Here is a 6,218-nt window from a genome sequence, read left to right as displayed (position 1 = left end):
AGTGGGTTTACAACCACTTTAAGTGTGTTCTAAGGCCCCTTTCACATTGAGGCGGTTTTCATGCGGTACAGCGCTAAAAATAGCGCTGCTATACCGCATGAAAAAACCTGCCCTGTTGTGTTCAATGTGAAAGCCCGAAGGCTTTCACATTGAAGCGGTGCGCTAGCAGGAGCGCTCCAAAAGTCCTGCTAGCCGCATCTTTACCGCGGTATAGGAGCGGTGTGTTCACCGCTCCTATACCGCGTCTTCCCATTGAAATCAATGGGAAAGCGCAGTAATACCCTTTTTTATTAACCCTTTTTCGGCCGCTAGCGGGGGTTAAAACCTCACCACTAGCGTCCGAATATTGCGGTAAATACGATGGTATAGCCACGCTACAAATAGCGCGGCTATACCATCACCGCGGCTCCACGCCTCAATGTGAAAGAGGCTTTACTGGGCTGTCTGGGACATGACAGAGATTGCTGTTCCCGATCACTGTGAATAGTAGATCTCTGTCATGTTATACGTCAGAATGGGGATCCGCCTTGTTTACAAAGGCCAATCCCCATTCTGCCTCTGTACTAGGCGATCGTGGGCCGCCGTTGAACATCGAGTCCGCTCGACCCGTGGGCATGCTCCCGCAGCGCCGGCCGTGCGCACCCGCCCACAACAGCGCCTGCACGAACTGACGTACAATGATGGCGATACGCCCAGGAGAGCCAACCCGCCGCAGTACAACTGCGGCGGCTGGTCCTTAAGTGGTTAATCGATATATGATCATAAATTATCGATCCCACCTCTGTTTCCACTATGTAATCTTATAATCTGATCCATCAAATTACCATCGTATTCAAAGGATAAATAACATTCCACACTGGCCGATCAGGTTAGATTTAAAGTGGGGGTTCTGCGCTACAAAAAAAAAACGACTAAAAAATAAATATTTTATAATTTTTGCTATGATAAATATCCCCCCCCCCCCCCAAAAAACGAATTTCTTTATCAGTTTAGGCTGATGTTTATTCTTCTACATATATCAAGATACCTCTCAACTCAACTCAAAAATGGAACTTTCACTGTCAATGGTGACCCTCTGACATGCCACATTTGGCATGTAATTTTTTGGAGGGGTGAGCAGGTACCCAGTTTTGACAGGCACCCAGCTCCCACTTCCTCCCCTGGCAGGGCGGCGCCGGAAAGAAGTTCACCTCTCCTCCCTCCCTGCAATCTTCTGGGACACGTCACAGGTCTCAGAAGATTGCCCACCCATTCACATCGCGCATCGCAGCTCACGCATGCGCAGTGCGTGCCCGGCTGTGGCTTCACAGTTACAAGGCCGGCGCCGTGAAGAGGAGCGGGGGACAGGTAAGTGTCTATTAAAAGTCAGCAGCTACACTTTTTGTAGCTGCTGACTTTTAAATGGGTGGAACTCCACTTTAGGCTGGGTTCACATCTAATGCCGATGCGGCTCCCAGCAGGGGGTCCCCTGCGTCCCCCGTTCACCATTTCAGATCTGATTTCAGCCCGAATTTTGGGCTGAATTTGGACCTGAAACGGACCAAAAGACGCACAGGGCTCCTGTGCACTGAGCCGCATCGGAGATATGTGAACCGGGTCCATAGAGAGCCGGTAACAATATTCTGCTATCGTGAATTGTGTGCGGGGATCCTTAAAGGGGTTGTAAAGGTTTATGTTTTTTCTCCTATGCATTAAGGAGAAAAAACATCTGACAGTTACAGCCCCCCCCCCCCCGTTTTACTTACCTGAGCCTGTTCACCTGCTGCACTCGCCCCGATGTCCTCTTCTCCGTTTAGTCTGGCCGTTGATTGGCTAGAGTGGATGGACTGATAGCAGCGCAGCCATTGGCTCGCGGTGGTGTCAATAACATCCAATGACCCGGGGGGCTGGGCCAAGTGATACAGTGAGCGGCTATAGCCGCCGGCTGTATTACGGGAGCGCGCCCGCAAGAACTAACCCCCATGGGAGAGAGCTCCTATGAAGGGGGTTAGTTCTTGTGGGGAGGAGCTGAGACAGCTGTGAGGGACCCCAGAAGACCAGGTTCAGGGCCACTCTGTGCAAAACAAGCTGCACAGTGGAGGTAAGTATAACATGTTTGTTATTTAAAAAAAAAAGTATCCTTTACAACCCCTTTAATCATCACTAGGTGAAAAGTAAAATAAATTCCTAGTTTCTGAGTTTCTGTTATAAACTATTGCAAATAAATAATCTTTCTTCATAAATTTAGGCCAAAATGTATTCTGCTACATTTCTTAGGGAAAAAGTTCCGGTCCTTGACTCCACTAGTCTACCTGGCAGGTGCATGCCACGCGGCAGCTGTCAAGGCTGAGACTCCCTCAGTGCCCAGCCAGCACAGCCCCCACCTCCCCTACTCGTTCACTTACCTGCCCGCCCGCCTGCCAACTGTCTATCCTGCACAAGGCGAGAGACTAGGCCTGCTCAACCTCCTCCCCATGTTCCCCTGTGCACGACCACAACCCCTGGCGTGCAGCCAATGCTGTGTATGTAAAGGGCTTGTGTAACCTGGAATTTAAAAGCAGTGCACACGATGCAACTGAGCCTTTGGGTGAGTGAACAACTGAACTCACCTCTCTTTCCCCATTTCATCTATCCAATCCTCCCTTCCACATAATGTAGCGATCCCTCCTTCCTGCCTTCCATGTACCATAGTAATCCTTCATGCCTTGCATGTGCTATAGTTATCCTTTCTTTCTGCCTTCCATGTACGATAGTGGTCCTTCCTGCTTTCCATATGTCACAGTGATCCTTTCTGCCTTCCATATACCATAGTGATCCTTCCCACCTTCCATGTGCCATAGTGATCATTCCTGCATTCCATAGTCAATAGTGATCCTTCCTGTCTTCCATGTACCAGAGGGATTCTTCCTACCATGTGTTATAGTGATCCTTCGTGCCTTCCATATGCCATAGTGATGCTTCCTGCCTTCCATATACCATAGTGATCCTTCCTGCCTTCCATATACAATAGTGATCCTTTCTGTCTTCCATGTACCATAGTGATCCTTCTTGCCTTCCATGTGTAATAGTGATTCTTCCTGCCTTCCATGTGTAATAGCAATCCTTCCTGTCTTCCATGTATCATAGTGATTCTTCCGGCCTCTCATGTGTCATAGTGATCCTTCCTGCCTCATATGCCATAGTAACGCTTCCTGCCTTCCATGTGTCATAGTGATCCTTCCTGCCTTACATGTACTATAGTGATCAGTCCTGCCTTCCATGTGTCATAGTGATCCTTCCTGCCTTCCATATATCACAGTGATCCTTTCTTCCATGTGCCATAGTGATCCTTCTTGCATTCCATATATCACAGTGATCCTTTCTTCCATGTGCCATAGTGATCCTTCTTGCATTCCAATAGTGATCCTTCCTGAAGGACAGGGATGATGCTCCTAGTGATCAGAGGGTTAATACACTGAAGGACAAGGGTGATGCTCTTAGTGATCAGAGGGTTAATACACTAAAGATTAGGGATGATGCTCTTAGTAAGTAGAGGGATAATACACTGAAGGACATTCATGATTCTCCTATTGATCAGTAGTGTTGAGCGGAATACGCCATATTCGATTTTGCGATATATCACGAATATATAGACGAATATTCGTGAAATATTCGCTAAAATCGAATATTCGTGATATTTTATCCAAAAAAAATTTTTTGCAAAATTTCGCTAATGCGAATGCGAAATTGATTGCGAAATTTCGCTAATGCGAATGCGAAATTGATTGCGAAATTTTGAAACATTCAATTTCACCTGCCCTTTGGAAAAAGTGTGGTTTTACGTAATGGACCCTGCAACTAACAACAAGGTATTAATAAAATAAATGCATTATTATATAGATTTGAGGGTTTACTTTGACCAATTTGTATATTGATTAGTTTAATAAATATTGAATAACCATAGATTTGGAAAATACAGATCTCTCCTCTAGACTGACCTGTATTGAGTTAGGTAAAGATCAACCGCACACTGGGGCCCCTGATTCTGTTGAGTTAAAAAAAAGCCAAGTAAACCGTTTACGTTGACATCTCTTAAATGTCTTTATGTTAAACAGTTATTATTCTCATTAAAGAGGTGAAATGCAAATGATGACACGGGACATGCTCCCCACGCCAGAACATCCGGGCTATTTTGTCACAAAGCGCTTTGGCACCACTGACCGGTGGTATATGCGCGCTTCCCAAATAAATAGTAAAAATAAATAAATAATGGAAAATTCTTTGAAGATGTGATACACTGGAAAAACGCACAGAAACACTCCACTCTCTCCTATGACAACTGTGGTAGGAGAACTCTGATTGGCTCTGATGCAAAAGAAGGGTGGAGAAAGTATTCGCGAATATTCGTAATACGAATATTCGCGATTGCGAATATTCGGCAACATAAAAGGATCGCCTCAGCTTAGCTACTCGGCCCAGGGTCTCTAATCATACCAGCAATGCTTTTAGACGTCGATGGAGATCACTAGGATGTGATCTGTTTTAAAAATAAATTTGAAAAAATACGAATATTTGGAATAGCGAATTTTGGCCGCGAAATTCGAGTTATTCACGAATATTCGAATATACCATATTCGTAACGAATATTCGCAATGCGAATATTCGTGAACAACACTATTGATCAGAGGGTTGGTACACAAAAGGACAGGGATGATGCTCCTAGTGATCAGAGGGTTAATACACTGAAGGGCATGGATGATGATGCACCTAGTGATCAGAGGGTTAATACACTGAAGGAGAGGGATGATGCTCTTAGTGATCAGAGGGTTAATACACTGAAGGAGAGGGATGATGCACCTAGTGATCAGAGGGTTAATACACTGAAGGAGAGGGATGATGCTCTTAGTGATCAGAGGGTTAATACACTGAAGGAGAGGGATGATGCTCTTAGTGATCAGAGGGTTAATACACTGAAGGGCATGGATGATGATGCACCTAGTTATCAGAGGGTTAATACACTGAAGGAGAGGGATGATGCTCTTAGTGATCAGAGGGTTAATACACTGAAGGAGAGGGATGATGCTCTTAGTGATTAGAGGGTTAATACACTGAAGGGCATGGATGATGATGCACCTAGTGATCAGAGGGTTAATACACTGAAGGAGAGGGATGATGCTCTTAGTGATCAGAGGGTTAATACACTGAAGGAGAGGGATGATGCTCTTAGGCCCTGTACACACGATCAGTCCAAACTGATGAAAACGGACTGAAGTTCAGTTTCATCAGTCCAAACCTACCGTGTGTATGGCCCATCAGACTTTTGTCCTTCAGACCAAAGTTTTAAAACTTGCTTTAAAATCGGACTGATGACCGATCAGTCAAAACCGATGGTTAGTAAGCAAAAGCATCGTTTCAAAACCCGTGCATGCTCAGAATCAAGTCGACGCATGCTTGGAAGCATTGAACTTCGTTTTTTTCAGCACGTCGTTGTGTTTTACGTCACCGCGTTGGACTCGATCGGTTTTTGAACTGATGGTGTGTAGGCACATCAGACCATCAGTCCATCAGACCATCAGACTTCAGTCCATTTTCATCAGTTTGGACTGATCGTGTGTACAAGGCCTGAGTGATCAGATGGTTCATACATTGAAGGGCATGGATGATGATGCACCTAGTGATCAGAGGGTTAATACACTGAAGGGCAGGGGTGATGCTCTTAGTGATCAGAGGGTCAATACACTAAGGATTAGGGATGATACTCTTAGTAAGCAGAGGGATAATACACCGAATGATATGGATGATGCACCTAGTGATTAGAGGGTTAATACACTGAAGGACAGAGATGATGCTCCTAGTGATCAGAGGGTTTATACACTGAAGGACAAGGATGATGCTCTTAGTAATCAGAGGGTCAATACACTAAAGATTAGGGATGATGCTCTTAGTAAGCAGAGGGATAATACACTGAAGGACAGGGATGATGCTCCTAGTGATCAGAGGGTTAATACACTGAAGGACAAGGATGATGCTCTTAGTAATCAGAGGGTCAATACACTAAAGATTAGGGATGATGCTCTTAGTAAAATGAGGGATAATACACTGAAGGACAAGGATGATACCCCTAGTAATCCGAGGGATAATACACTGAAGGACAGGGATGATGCTCTTAGTGATCAGAGGGATAATACACAGGTACTGATGAAAGGTTGTGGGGAAGAGGCTGTGTCCACTGCACTTTGACCATGCTGCATCTGTCTGTC

This window comes from Rana temporaria, chromosome 9 (assembly GCF_905171775.1).
Source record: "Rana temporaria chromosome 9, aRanTem1.1, whole genome shotgun sequence".
Classification (NCBI taxonomy): Eukaryota; Metazoa; Chordata; class Amphibia; order Anura; family Ranidae; genus Rana; species Rana temporaria.
Note: the sequence above shows the minus strand (reverse complement) of the source record.